This window comes from Accipiter gentilis, chromosome 6 (assembly GCF_929443795.1).
Source record: "Accipiter gentilis chromosome 6, bAccGen1.1, whole genome shotgun sequence".
Classification (NCBI taxonomy): Eukaryota; Metazoa; Chordata; class Aves; order Accipitriformes; family Accipitridae; genus Astur; species Astur gentilis.
The window spans coordinates 32,106,379-32,122,223 of record NC_064885.1 but is presented as its reverse complement, the minus strand read 5'-3'; the positions used below and the strand labels follow the sequence as shown (position 1 = coordinate 32,122,223).

Below are 15,845 nucleotides of genomic sequence, written 5' to 3'. Positions count from 1 at the left end.
CCCAGTTGTGCCCTGCCTTTGCTTCCTCATCTCATGACTTGTCTAATTTCTTACATATGTATGGATCTGTCGGCACGTATGCAGCTGTATGCATGCCGTGTTTGTCTTACCGATGTCAGCCCTGAATAAAACCCCAAAAGTCAAAAGTATCAAAGGGATAGCTGAGTGATGCAGTGCATAACCACTATCCGTACAGGCCTTCTCTTTGGTTTGCAGCTCTTTCGGTTCTTTTCAATGTTGCATTTCTTTTAAGTAATTGAGAACCGATACCTTTGGAACAGAGCTAAAGTGATCAGAGTTCGTTTAGATTTGCTCTTGTTTAAGTATGTGAACTTGGCAAAAGCAGAGTTAAATCAGATTTGTGCACTTTTGAAAGCGTCCATCTGCGCACAGAAGCTCTGGCGTAGTGGCCTGTGTGGTTTCCGTCCCTTCTGCAGGGACCTCCCAATAAACTCTTCTTTCATTCTAGCAGCATGTACACAGTTATTGCATAAACTTACATACTTGTCCTTGAAAAACAGTGTGATTTGGGTCAGTCAGTCACAAAGAGCAACAATGTAAACCAGATACAATTCAGTCCTTTTCCCAGTGGGCTTTTGCTGTTGCGATAAATGAGACAAGTTTTAAGAGTGAGAGTGCTCAGGCACTGTGTTGAATAACTAGTGTTCATTTTGTTCGCGTGGGCCAAACACATACGAATGCACATTGTTACTGGGAAATGCTTTATAGTGTCAAAACACTGCGAGACTTTACTGGAAGAAATTTGTACTCACCATTTTCCTTGGTCATGCCCATGGTCAGCTCCAACATCTTCGTAAAGACATATAAATTCTGTAATGACTTTGCTGAGTGTTTGCAGTTTCCTAAAAGTACTGCTGACTGTCTCCTGATGCTTCTTCCTTTGGGATCTGGTGTTCTGTGAATAGGTTGCTTTTTCACTTTTATTTTGTACCTACATAATTTAAAAAAAACCAAACACCAAACTTTAAAATAATCACCGTGTTCAAATTCAAAGTTCTGCAGGTGTATTTGAGTTTCTGGAGGATTGGAAGGCATAGCCCAAGTTTTGGACTTGATCCGACTTCTTAAGTTTATCAGCCTCCAAGATGACATGTGTTGCTCTGTGCATATACTTGTTCCCGTGGCTTTTGGCCCGCAGTTCAGGTGGGGGCTCTGAAGACTTGTTGCCTGTGCCCAGGAGTGATGGGTTGTTGCTGCTCCCTGATGGGTTACAATCACTGTGTGCTATCCAGTGGGCAGAAGCAGCTGAATTTAATCTCTAGGACCAAATCCCAACTTTCTTTGTTCAGTTTATCAGACTGTTCAGGATTTATTGGTTAGCATAATGATGTCCTGTGAAAAGTACAGCTACAGCAACTTCTAACTATAGCTATTAGAGAAAGAAAATGCCAGAGTTGAATGTATCATCTGCTGTAATTAAAGAGTACTCAAACAAGTCCTTGAAAGGTGGAACTAGAAAGTAAAGCTTTGATATTTTCCTTTGTTTGATCTGTACTAGGTATTAAAACTGGTGAGTCATTTGATGGTCTTATGGTAGGATAATAGATTAGGCTGCAAATTGTGAGGTACTTACTCAGAACATCAGCACGTTTATTGGATTACACCTTAGCTGACCTTCCCAAATTTATCAGGATAATGGCTGCAGATGGGAAATAGAGTTATGACTTGTTTTCAGAGAAGACGTTTCCAGTTGTGCTTATGCGGTTAAAGCATTATAATAATTTTATAGATATACCTTGCCCTTGGGGATACTCTTATTCTGGAATAAGAGAAATTTTATTGTTAGGTTTCTTTTTTATATTATCTTCAAGATAGTTTTAAAGCAACATAAACTAAACTGTAACATCATCCTCTCTCAGTGGAGTAGGAGTGATAGCAGGATAATGACAAGCAGTTTATTTAACGTACCCTACCCATTGGCATAAATTCACACAGAGAGAAGCTCTTTCGATCCTTGGTATGACTTCAGGATTGCTATGAGACACACTGCACCGAGAGGTGCCTCTGAAGCAGAGGGACTTGTACCCTCCACAGTAGGTTTGGAAAGTCCATAATGCTTGGAATGGGTGGGCCGATGTCAACCCCAGACAATTCCCCTTGGTCAGCAGACCTGCTGTTGAGGACATGGATGAGTATGAATCTCTGCACCACCCCTGCATTGCTTACCTGGGCTTCACATGGGTAATGTTTTTTGTGTGCCAGGCAGGTGACAAAGGCATTGCCACGAGCTAAAAATGGCCACCGTTAATAGAGGGCAGGGACAGAGTTTTGACACCTGCGGTCAGCAGTACCCTCCTTGTTCCCAGTGGTCCTGCCTAATTCAAGGCAGCTGAGCTGAGAAGTGAAGGTAGAGAGTCACCCAGATCCTGCTGGCTGCTTCCCATGCCACAGGCAGGGGTGGTAGGATGCTGTTGTCCTGCAGACCTCTGTTGCCTTCTCCTGTGAAGTGGTAAGTTTGAAAAGCATTTTCTCAACATAGATCCCTTACGGAGCAGAAGAGGTCTTTCCTCCCCAGAGCAGCAGGTTTGGTGGGAGGAGGTCCTGCGAGTCTGGTACCCCAGTGTGAGTCGGCCCCAGTGTTGCCGAACCTCAAAGTGAAAGATTCTCTCAGGCTTCGTTTCTGGTTAGCTCTTGTCTCTGTCTTGAGGCGTGTGTTGAGAGAGTCCCCCGCAGCAGAGGTTTTCTAGGCATTGATATTTTACTTCATATTGGCCATCAGCAATATGCGGGTGAGAAGCAGCTTTTGATCGCTATCACCTCAGCCCCGGGCTGAGCCCGTGACTTGCAAGTGAAAATCTCTCTGAGTCACAGAAGCAGTCCAAAGTGATTAAAGTGCTAGATTTTTTCTTTCAAAATTGCACATATCAAAAAGAGCAGAAAATTACAAGACTGTATCGTCATGTTTAGCTGCAACACAGCAGCATCTAAGGATGCTTTCTGTCATGAGAGGTGGTGTAGGAAAGACCATATTTCAAGAATTCAGCTGGAGCCGAAGTTTTAGAAAGGACCAAACATCACCTGAGCTTGAGAGGTTTCTGTGTGACTTTCACCAGCATGGCCAGTTCCAGCATTCTGGTGCAGTGACTTGAAATGGAGAAGGGAGACCAACATGATCTCAAAATTACCATGACTGCAATGGTATGTTAAGAGATGAGCTTGCCTTAGGTATTGTTTGAAGAAATGCAGATGCATTATGAAAAAATCTAATTAATATTTTCCTCCTGTTTGGTAATGTTTAGAAATGCTGGTGTGATGAGTAAAGTACAGAGCTCCTCTTGTGTAGCTGCAATGTGTTTTCTGTTTACTTATCACACCTTCTAAATTGCAGTAACCCGCTGGAAAGTTCAGAGGCAGAGAACCCACTATGCCTTTCATTAGTAAAAGGAGGTTGTATAGACAAGGCATTTAGGTGCATAACTTCCATGAATGGGAGCAGGGGCTATTCCTAAATTGGGTGAACCCCAACTGGGGGGGCTGGTGAATGCTGTGGTCATCTGGCTCCTCTATTAAAGGGTATTTCCCCCCATTTTTACCTGTTCTGCTTAAATCATGGCTTAAGAGATGAGTGCAGCAAGACCTTAAGCAAAAAAACATGCCAAATTTCAGCCCATAAAATAAATGTTTGCATTTTTTTAAAAACAAGAAAACTTTATGACTCTGGAGAGAGGGCTTCCAGCAGAGGTTGTGAAAATGAAATAGTGGAAATAGCAGCATATGAAAGTTCTGGATTTTTTGTCCCTGCTGTGAATTATGTATTGAATGCTGATTGCTTTGTCCAGAATTGGGCACATACCTTCCGAAACTCTTGAGTTTTATCCTGAATTTCCAACAGATTGTCTGTTTGGCAAAATAGGACTTTGTGGGAGGTGTACCCGGTAGTAAGATGTACCTGGTCCAAAGGTAATTAGCCTTTTTCTAAAAGCAAATACTGGGTGGCCAAAATTTATGGAGTATTTAAATAGCAAAAAACCATGCTTTGATGGTCAAGATCAAATGTGCTTGTGTACAGCTCTCAGGCAGCCTGATCCAAAGGGGACTGGGCTGGCACTCTGGAGGCCTGTTTCATTCCCAGCTACCACCACTGTGCTAAATGACCTTGAACGTAGCATTTCTACTCTGCTTCCTCTCAAAATCTCTTCTGTCCTTGTAGCTTGGCAACCTCTTCAATGTGATTTGCCTCTTGCTACCCATGTGTATGGCATCTAGCAAATGAAAACCGTGGTCTGGGTTGAAGGCCTTTAGGTGATGTGGTTGTACAAATTATGAAAACGAGAAAGAAATAATTCTTTTCATCCAACAGATGGGGAAAAGGAAGGCAGAGTTAGGCGAGGTGTCTGAAGATTCACACCTATGTCCCTGCCTCTGTATCATTGCTCCCACTACTAGACATCTGCCACTATCCAACACTGTCACCCTAAGTGAGTAATATTTTGAAGGAAAAGGAGCTCATTCTCAATTTGAGCTGCAGAACAATAAAAAAGTAAAGAAAATTAAATTAAAAAATCAGTGATACTTTTTCATTAAGTTCCAAACATACTGGGAAATAATGTCTTCTAATGACTGGAATTTAAAAGGGATTTAAATATTTGACAGCGTTGGTTGTTATCCTATCAGTTCTTTTGACAGTGAGTTGGGGATAACAAAGGCAGCGTAAAGGCAATGGACGTATTGTTTTGCAGAGTGATGGGACAGGATTGAACAGTTTCAGCTGTAGGATGGCAAACCATGAAACAAGGGAAAATATTGAGTGCTGAAGGCCACTAGTAGTACTCTTCCATGTGCATTTCTAATTTTACTGCCCCAATTAGAGCTGCGCCAGGAATGCACGGCTAAGAGTTTGGGTGTTTTCTCTTTGTTTACGTGGAGCTGTATCTCCAACCATGAATAAAGCTTCCTGCTCCACAAAGAACAGTGCATTCCCCTAGCATCGAAAAGGAGCTTTATGATTGCTCTTGGTTTGGGCTGTGGGCTTGACATATGGGCTCTGTGAAAAACAGATCATTGAACCTATATTCAAAACAGGTGAGAATTTGCTAGTCCAGGCTCAGAGTCTAGTTTCCTTGTTCCTGCTATTTGTCTGAGCCTGGCTTCTTAGGTATGCACCGAAAGGATTTTGCAAGCGCAGTCTGTGGAGTGTTTGCTAGCATCCCAGTTGTTGTCAGGAATGGTTTTCTTTCTTTTAAGAAAGAAAATTTAGGGGTACAAGAAGATTAAGATTTCACTTGGTGGGTTCAGAATTAATTCCCCCCTACTGTAGTGTTTATGTGACGGAGAGTTTGTGGTTCCTCAGTTACAAGGCTTGGTGGGATTCAGCTGTTCCAGGTGTTCAGAATAGTACTGAGTCTTTTCAATGCAATTTGGGCTGAAATGGATGGCTTAGCTTCTGCTGTCTTCAGATATGATATCCGAGTTAAATAAAAGTGCCCAGGCCTCTTTCTGCTAGTCTGAGCATGTCTTATCTGTGGGCATCTGTGCAGCTTTGCCAAAGAGGCTTCTGAGTCCAGCAGCACAGCATGGTAGCCAGGCAGTGCTTTCCCCGTGGCAAGGGTCTCGCTGTATTTGTTCACTTGAGTTCTGTGCATCTTGGTTTTTCTGGGCTTTTTAATCTCTTGGGTTGTGGGACAGAAAGGCTCGTTGGGAATAAGCCCATCTGGTGAAACTGAGAAGCATCCCCTGTCCATCCTAAAGTGTTGATGACCTTTTAGTAGGACAGTCCAGCTTCTCCAGAGCTACAGGCGCTACACAAAGCTTCTCATGAAGGCCATGAGGTGCCACCATTTCCCTGCTGACTTGTATGACTTGTGTGGACACAGAGGGACGACGGTGTCTCACAGAAGTGTGCCCAAGCTGGCATTGAACTGGTGAGCTCTGACGCTTTTGGCAGCACTGGAGGGCTCATGCAGGCTCACCACAGGGCTGCTGGCAAGGGCTGTTCTCAGCGGGCTGTGACATTTTTGCCGTAGTCATGGACATCAGGAATTGCACGGGCTGATGGGGTCACCTCTGAGAGCTGTGCTCCTGCTTCTGGCTCCAGCACACTGGCTTTGTGCTGTTTGGAAAATCTGGGTGGATTACTTAAAGTAGAAAAGGAAGTGTCCCATCTGGAGCAATTTCAGTGGGTTCCTCCCAGCACTTGAGAAGCAAAGCCTCTACGTCCAGGAAACTCTTCCTTCTGCGGTTCCCCTCTCCAAAGGCAGAGTGACATTCCCACCCTGCGTGGGTGGTGTTTGAGATGGTCCCAAGGCTGAAGCTTTCTAGGAGCAGCGCTGCGGGCGTGCTGGCTGCGAGCAGCGCACGTCTCTTATGCCGTCCCTGACACGCCTGTGGGCAGAGGAGCATGCACAGCGCAGGGATGTTCAGCCACGTACTTGTGAGTTGGAAGGCATAGCCAAGAGATGATTTCATGTATGTTTGGATTTGGCCTTTCTCTACCAGAAGGGGAACCTTCCCGTGCTCATCAGCTCCAGCCGGTGCGTGTGGCAAACTGACGCTGCTCTGATTAGCAGATGCTCGAATCGGTTGCATCTGCTGGTATGTATTAAACCTTAATCCTTTTGATAAGAGCATGTCCATGAAGATTTTTAAAGAAAGTTTTCTGAGATCCCAGATTATCAGCTCGTCACAGATGAACAGGATAAGAGTGACCTTTGCAGGGTATTATTTCTTCCTCTTATACTATCATCAGAGTGAAAATAAAGCAGTACTACTCCTGCTGTTTCTTTTTTCTGATATATAATCAAGTTCACAGAAATCTCAGTAAGGTTTACTTTTCCCCTTTCCCCTTTCTCTTTTTTGCATCCATTTGGGTTTTCTGCCTACGTGCTTGGCTGCAGCTTTAGATGACGACTAGTGTTGGATATATTGGACTTTAAAATCTGTGCAAGCATCTCAAATTTGTGTGTGGATAAAGATAAACATTTACTTTGGGAACAGTGATAAAAAGCAAATAGTACCTCATAATTTGGTCTTTTTTTCATTCTGCAGTTGTGATTATTTTGTTGTGAGTGCTTGAGAGCAGGCCTCTTACTCTCTAAAGCTGTTCAAGGCCTTCTACCTATTGTTATGTTTTCTATCTTTTTCCACGCAATGGGACCAAGCTGCTGTATACCATCATCTCAGGAAGCCTGTCATCTTTTCCCCATCCTTGTTTTTTGGCACTTGCCATGGTTTGGCACTCATCTCAAAGGGACTTGGCACACTTCACAAGCTGTTCATGTGTCCAGCCAGCAAAGAGCAGCCGCCTCTAGGGCAGAGACCTGCGTTTCATTGGGACGCAGGCTCTGCTTGCATCCTTGCATGGGTCGATGCATCCGAGTGCTTCAGCGGCATTAGATTTACCACCACAACAGCAGCCCTGTGAAATACGGAAGTATGCTTGCTATTTCATGGTCGAGGAGGAACTGAGGCACTGGGAGATTAGATGACTTGGTTTGTTCACGGGTCACTGGAGGAGCTGAGGCCAGACCATGGACATCCCGTCATGGACTTCTCCTCCTCTTGTAGCACATGTGGATGGATGGGCAGAGCGTACATGAGAACATCCCCTGCCAGGAGGATTTGAAGAGGTCTCAGGTGTGGGGAAATGCATCCACCTTTCTCCTGGAGTGTATGAACCAAGCAGGAAAAATAAAAAACCTTACATTTCTTTTGTGGGAGGGTGTTGCTTGAAACTCAGCTACAGTTTTGTGATTTACAGCCAACGGACTTCTTGATGCAATGTCTTGACAGTGAACCCTGAAGGATTCAAACCCTCAGGCCCAGAAAGTTGTGGTGTCCTGCTCCTGTATCATCACTCTCTGATCTACCCAGCTCTCTAGAAGTGGGAAGTTGTTTTCCCCACCTGCGTACGGCTGGAAGTTGAACTTAGTCCTGTGCCACAAGGTGGTGATTTCCCCACGCATGTGGCAGCCACTCTTCTGCACAATTCCCACCAAGGAAATAGCTAGCACGTTTTGAAATGAAAGCGTAGTTGCTTAATTCTCCCCACCCAGCACCCATCGGTGTCCAGCAGTTGGCTGTTCCCCACCTACGGTTTGAATCCAGCCGCTCGCTGCTTTTAAGTGGGTCTAAGAGAGGACTATACGTATGCAAAACTCAGTGGCTGGGGAGGAGGGACCCAGACCCACGTCTCTCGGGGAGCTGCAGTATGGTGCTGGCTGTCCTCGCCGTGGCCCGTGGGCTGGCCCATCCACAGACGTGCACAGCGAGCTCGGAGCCCGCTGCGCGTCTTGCAGGCAACCTGAACTTTTGCTCTTCCAGACTGTGCTGTAAGCAGGATCTCTGACCTGAAACACAGATTGTTTGGCTGACATACACAGATAAATGCCAAGGTTAATACTAGGGGGAGAAGGGAAGCAGGAGGGGTGGTCAGGAGAGGTAACGGAGGAGAACAGGAAGGGTCAGAGTCTGCTCAAGATGCAAGACACAAGTCCATAGGAAATTAGGCTTCCTTTGCACCGCTCTTTAAGGTTTCTGTTCCTTTTGCGTTGACTGTTTCTCTTCTGCACACACTAGGAACCAGCTGCGTTTCCCTCCCTGTTAGGGAAAGGAAATAGTTCAGAGCCAAGGGAACAGCACAGCAACTTAGAGAAACACCTGCATGGCAATGCATCACTTGGGACTTGGCTCCCACTGTGACCTGCGCTGGATGTCTTCCCCAGGCTATTTCCACCAAAGTGGGAACGATGGCTTTGTGATTTGTGCATTACACTCACAGCAAGGAGAGCATTGCCTTGATATGCCTTCAAATTGCCTCGAATCTATCCAGAGACCATTGAAGGGCAGTTGTAGATCCTGCTGACATGAGTTACTGTTGAGTTGCGCTCTTTAAAAGAGGAGGGCAACTAACTTCTGCAGTTGCAGTTTCTAAATACTTTTGAAAGGTGAAGGCTAAAACATGCTAGGGAGCTCTAGCATATCAAGTGTGGCCTTCACAAGTTTGTCGTGGTTACTTACTGGTGTCTGTTTGCGTGAGCACTTGCAGCTTTTCATGTGTTTATCCTTGTAATGCCCTGAGGAAGGAGAAGTTTGATTCTTTTGTTCTGCAAATGGAGAGCTGAGGCACCAGAAGACCGTGCAGCTCGTTGTAAAACAACGCTTTGGGACATGCATCGGGTGACATTCTGGGATAGTGTCATTTGCTGGTCCACCCTGTCTTTCGCGGTCTGTTTTTACAAGGGTCTGTCCTACAGGGAAGAGAGGACCCCTCCCTAGAGCCCTTGCTGGACAGTCTGAGAGCAAAGCAGATCTCTTCCCAGCCTCATTTCAGGTAGGGCTGCCTGGAAGAATCCAGAGCCCTACAGAAAAATGAGAGCTGGCCATGCAGTTTCTACATTAGACCCTGCTACCAGTGCATAAATAAACATGATACATTTATAGCCTGAACATATCTCAGGATTGTTGCAAGATATTCCTCGTTCAAAACCATTAACCATTAAAGTAAGAGGCAGATGCATCTGTGGACGGTTTATGGGGCTGCGTCTATATTTTCTCTTATTGATTGCCTTTTGCCTTCCTGTCTGGAACCTTTTGAGAAATGACTGTGATGCTGAGATGCATTGTCTCTTTCTGTATATTAAAGCTGCCTAGGCTAAAAGAAAACCCAAACCACACCCAGCCCATATCTGAAAGCTATGAATTGATAGATCCTTGCTACAGCTCTTCAAATAACTGTAAATTACTCCAGGCTGTTAGAGTTTCATTGTAAGGAAGTTCCTTCCTTGACTCAGACTTCCTTGCATCACAGTAAAATGCAATTAGGTGACGTACATCTTGTGGCTTGGAAGCACTTATGATTTTCTCAGCCTTATGTTGTCAACTTTTGCTCAATAGCAGGCTTGCGGACTGTGTCAGTGTGCCTGTGTTAGCATATATTATCACCATATGGTGTTTCAATAGCGAATAGGAAACTTCCATGAGTATGTAAAAGAGGGTGACACGGAAAAAATATTATAGCAAGATAAACCTAACATGCTGCTTCACAGCTGAAAGTGAGCACTCTAACTAGCTGCTGTTTCTATGGGTGTATTGGTTTTGTTTGGCAAGGTTTTGGTAGCGGGGGGGGGTTACAGGGGTGGCTTCTGTAAGAAACTGCTGGAAGCTTCCCCTGTGTTCAAGAGAGAGCGAGCCCATATTAGCCGGCTCTGAGACGGACCCGCCGCCGGCCAAGGCCGAGCCAATCAGTGATAGTGGTAACGCCTCTGTGATAACATTTTTAAGAAGGAAAAAGTTGGGACGGAGAAAAACTGCCGCCGGAGTGAGGAGTGAGAACATGTAAGAGAAACAAGCCTGCGGACACCAAGGTCAGTGAAGAAGGAGGGGGAGGAGATGCTCCAGGCGCCGGAGCGAAGATTCCCCTGCAGCCCGTGGTGAAGACCCTGGTGAGGCAGGCTGTCCCCCTGCAGTCCAGGGAGGTCCACGGTGGAGCAGATCTCCACCTGTAGCCCGTGGAGGACCCCACGCCGGAGCAGGTGGGTTCCCGAAGGAGGCTGTGACCCCGTGGGAACCCCGCGCTGGAGCAGGTTCCTGGCAGGACCTGCGGATCTGTGGAGAGAGGAGCCCACGGAGCAGGCTTTCTGGCAGGACTTGTGACCCCGTGGGGGACCCGCGCTGGAGCAGTGTGCTCCTGAAGGACTGCACACCGTGGAATGGACCCATGCTGGAGCAGTTCGTGAAGAACTGCAGCCCGTGGGAATGGCCCACGTTGGAGGAGTTCGTGGAGGACTGTCTCCCGTGGGTGGGACCCCACGCTGGAGCAGGGGAAGAGTGTGATCAGCCCTCGTCCTGAGGAGGTGAAGCGGCAGAAAATAACGTGTGATGACCATAAACCCCATCCCTGTCCCCCTGTGCCGCTGGGGGGGCTTGGTGGTGAAATCCGGGAGGGTAGTTGTGCCCGGGAAGAACGGAGGGGTGGTGGGAAGGTGTTCTGAGATTTCGTTTTACTTCTCATTACCTTGCTCTGGTTGATTTGTAATAAATTGAGTATGTTTTGCAAATTGAGTCTGTTTTGCCCGTGACGGTAATAGTGAATGATCTCTCCTGTCCTTATCTCGACCCACGAGCCTTTTGTTATATTTTCTCTCCCCTATCCAGCTGAGGATGGGGGAGTGATAGAATGGCTTTGGTGGGCACCTGGTGTTCAGCCAGGGTCAACCCATCACAATGGGAAATCAATGATGCGTTGGTCCAATGAGTATTACTGTCTTGTCCCACAGATTTAAAAACAAACAAAAAAAACAAACAAAAAAATGTACCTGGCCAGAAAAATGAGATTTTGATGCAGTTATAAATATTTCTGCTAATGTTTACAATCTGAGACTGATTCCTCCCTGCCCAAGCAAAATATTCAAAGTCTTACGATGAATTCTTCACTTGGAAAGAAGTAATTTCATGTGCGTAAGTACAGCGAGAGCAAGGGCAGGTTGTGCAGTTTTTATGGCATTATGTTTAAAGACAGGTAAGATTGTTGCAATTGTCTGGCCTGGTTGTAAGCATAACCCAGGTCAGAGACTTTGCTATCTTGTCATAAGTAGCACTGTTGTTTATCTTTGGGTTGACGAGAGACTGGGTATGTTGCCCCCTCTGAAGTGATTTGTGAGAAGTTGATGAGAGCCCATTGCGGGAAGCTCAGGGCCATGAAGAATTGCCATCTTGCATACCAGCAATCACTCCAGTCATCCTGGGGGGTTGGGCAATTTTGATTCCCTCTTACAAAACCATTAACTCATGATCCAAGAAGAATTCAAGAAAGATGGAGGGCACAGTTCTGTTTCCATCTGGCAGAAAGCCAGGATGCACATGCAGTTTCAAGCTGTGATTATCAAGAGGGGAAGAGAAGGTGTCAGGCTTGATTACTGTGCTGGTTTGCAAAAAGACCAACTGCGCATTACACGAGATACCTGTGCAGTTAAGACTGTTTTGCAGTCTTAAAAAGTGATGGATAAGCCACTGTTGTTTGGCTGGGATTTTTTAAGCACTATATAGTGCAGCAGGGAGATAGTACAAATACTGTATTGAACTCTATTTAATCTTTTTCTTGAAACATTTTGACTCGAGTCCTCATAAGTAGCTAATGTCCAAAGTGCAAGACAGGGGATCTGGCTGTGGAACAGGGTGGCCACGAAGGTCACAGTGTTTTATGAGGCTCCGGTGACAGACAGCTGCTACCGTGCTCAAGACAGCATGCTCTGTGTCGCATGAAAATCCATGGAGATACCACGCAGAGGATACAATCATCAAGTGCTTCTTTAGGGTAAATGTAGATCATTGTTAGGTTTTGGAGGTATCTGGAAGAGCTAGCACCCCAAAGTAGGCCTGTATAACACTGGAAATCATCAGGCTTTTTAGCTTTTTGGCAAGACTTGCCTTTGACAAGACTTGGCTTTGACACTGTTGAGTAATGTGGTCATTTCTAACTAATGGCAATAAAGCTTTAGAGAACACCTGCTGCTTCTGTATTGAACATATGTGTGCATGCTCATGCAAAATCACAAATACATGCAGGTCTAGAGAATATAATTTGTATTTGGCATCTTTCCTACAAATTGTATTTTAGAACACCTTAAAGTCTTCCTGTAAACAAAATAATTTCAGAATTGAGCTCATTAATGAAGAGAAGGAGATGAGGTAAGGTACAAAGGCAAAGGAGGAAAGAGGGGGGGTTTGTTTTGTTTTGTGGGCTTTTTAAAGGCAAAACAACCATTTGACGGATTCGATCATTTGCTGAGTGTACTCAGTGATTTCTAAGGAGGACATATAGACAATCTCAGGAGACTGTCTGCATGATAGGAACTGCATGGAGCCAAAAATGAAGTGATGGGCTGATTGCTTAGAAAGTATAAATGGAGGGAACATCTGAGGATGTCTGGCTCTTTCGCTTGTGAGCCAGTGCTGGATTATCCCCTATAATCAGTGCTTTCCTCAGCCCAGTTTCAAATAAATTAAATGTAAATATCTCATTGCTTTCTTTGGGTGATTATTCCAGACTGAAACGTATACAGCTGCTAAGAGCTATTTGACTTCAGCATTTCCTTGCTTAATTTAATCTCCTTGTTCTGAGTGACACGTCATATATGTGTCCATGCATGTGTGCTCCTACCATGTGGATGCATACCACGTCTATACATACTGTACAAGGAGGTTGAAATTCCCCAATACAAAGCTGTATTAAAAGGTCTGACAGACTGGGTCTGTAATATGCCTGACCTGACAATTAAGCAAACTTACTACCATGTCAGCCCGCCAGATGGATCATCTACTCATGATGTAACATGTATTGCCTCTGAATATATTGGAGTGCAGTTTCCTATTTTATGTTTGTTGAGCTGAGAAAGGGAGAGGGAAGAGGCAGTTTTATTTGAACTAAGCCCACTCATTTAAAATGTGTTTAATGATAGCAATATGTGACAGATAAAATCCTAGGCCCTGGTCCATGTTTAATTTAATTTCAAGCAATGGGGAAAGATGGAAGAGGTAAAATTATAGGCTAAAAATGTCTCTTGTAAAACAGCAACCTGAGCCCTGAAGGGGCTTTCCTTGCTGCACTCTGCAGGACTCTCAGATATGTCTGTCAGAGCTTTGCCTTTGGCCCTGAGAAAGGTCAGGTTGGACTGTTTGGCATCAGCTTTTCTAATTGTTTCCTCTAAACTTACTAAAGATAGTAAGGGTATACTGAAAGAGGGGGGAAGAAAGAAATACTTGGTCTGAAGCATTTATCACTAACCTGGACTTTCTTTCAACGTAGTCCCACCCTGAACCTGAGAAGGAGGTGAGTTCTTCTCAGACCCGTGTTGTAGATGTGTCCCTGAGACTCCCAGACCTGTCACCTGCTGTTGTGTAACCTTGGCTGAGCCGTCTTTTGTCTCTGGGCCACACTTCTGTTAAATGGGGATAAACCCATTTCTTTGCCTGCCTACTCAGTGTAAGGTGTTTGGGTGAGTGTTCAGTACCTGATGCAGTGAGGATGCATAGGTAATGTGCTATTTGTGACCTGCAGTATTTGCATCTGGACCTCTGGGGCTTTCTTCTCTCCACCCTTCTGTGACTGCAGTATGGGTGGATTAGGATAAATTGTCTCCCTCCAAAGCTTATGTTGAGCACAACTTTGCAAATTTGTGCAGCTGCTTCACTTTTCTGTGTGGCTAAGCTGGCACAGACAACACCAAAGCAGGTGTCTGTTTGTCTTTGAAATACTTACCAAGGTGCTGTTCTCCATTTTCAAGCTGTTCTTTGCTTGAACAGCTTAAGAACTCCCTATACACCCAAACCAGGTCCCTCAATCTGCTAACACATCTCTGAGGAGCTGTAAGCTCACAACTCAAGGAAACGTGAAGGAGATCCTCTTGTTCTGCAAAGATGCTTGAACTGGCTTCCCAAGTGGGATGTTGTGTCCAACAGCTGGGAATTTTTCATGCAGACAAGTGCAGCACGGTATAAGGAGGCAGTAAAGCTTTGTGGTCAGAACTGCCATGTCCCTTGGAGATGCATTGTGCGTAGGCGTACCAGTGCATCCAGAACTAGCTCCATCACATGATGTTGAGTTGCCCTCTGTTAATCGGACTTCTCACATGCAGAAGAGACTGCAGTTTCACTCTGTTGGAACACTATCCCCTGGGGAATTTTTAATATCTTACTTACCTGCCAAGTTTTCTTGAGCATCTTAAATGCTGGCTGTTGTGAAGACCCAACTTCAGCTCTGGCTTGGCTCATTTGATGAAAGCATTGGTATCCTGCTTCCTGGACTCAGATAAATGCTTTTGTAATGTTGTAGGACCTTGTTGTCTGCAACTGAGCTTGGAGGGAAGTCACATCTTGAGTGCACTCGGTCAGGTACGTTTTGACCCAACTCCTATCATTATAGTGCTGGTCTACTGCTGGGGTTTTTTTTAGAGACAGAAATGGCACAAGTCTGGTTTCTAGAAAAAGAACCTGCCTGGATCAGAAATCAGAATTTAAGCCTTGGCTTTTCAGTATCTTTCTGTCAAGTGTCAGTGTATATAAGCCTGAAATTAGGATCCTGCGTCAGATGAATGGTCACTCCAGCTCACTGTCCTTCGCAGTAAATACCAAAGGAAGAAGACAAGAGTAGTGCAAATTCATGGCAATACTGCCCCAGAATATTTCCCTTTATCTAAGAATTTGCTGTCCCCAGAGATTGGCTTGATAAAAATTATGTCTTCCATAATACTCAGTCAGGGATTTTTCCTCCATCAGATCATCCATTTGCTTTATGAAGTCGTAAATCTCTGGAATTTAAAGCATCCCGTGGCAAAGGAGTCCCATGGAGGTGGGGAAGACCCACCTTCTTCTTTATGTTCTCCATTTACCTCCCACTAAGGTGGTTTCATGTTGCTTCTTTCTAGCAGTAGAAGTGACAGAACAATCATTCCTCCTGTTTGTACCACTCAGAGTTTTGGCTGTGTCTTTTCAAGGCTCAAGGCTCCTGGTATGCTTAGTTGTTTCAGAGGAATTTGAAAAATTTAAGGGCAGTATCCATTTGTTTCTGATCAGGTATTGCTGTCTAACTGCAGACTGGTGAGTTTGAATGCCAAAAAAATGGACGGGCTCCTGGACCTGTGTTACTGCCTTTGTTATTTGCTATTGACTTACTCTGAAGCAATGGATTAACTGTGGATTTTGTTTTGTTAGAGGTGAAGCCTGTGATTCAGCTGCGGGACTTTCCTTTAGGAGTAACTTGCCTAGTGTCCTGTTTTTTCAAAATTTTTCTTTTTTTCAATCATTGCAGGATTAAACAATTTGACTAGATTTTGACCTTTTTGCCAAGGTTTTTGCACGATAGTTTCCAAAGACAGTATCCATGGGCACTT

The 15,845-nt window shown here is 45.0% G+C and overlaps 1 protein-coding gene across 21 annotated transcripts in view; it reads left to right on the top strand.

Moving 5' to 3' along the window:
* LPP (LIM domain containing preferred translocation partner in lipoma) overlaps positions 1 to 15,845 on the top strand; it is a 552,127-nt gene that overhangs the window by 382,020 nt on the left and 154,262 nt on the right. The gene's annotated exons all lie outside the window — the stretch shown is intronic.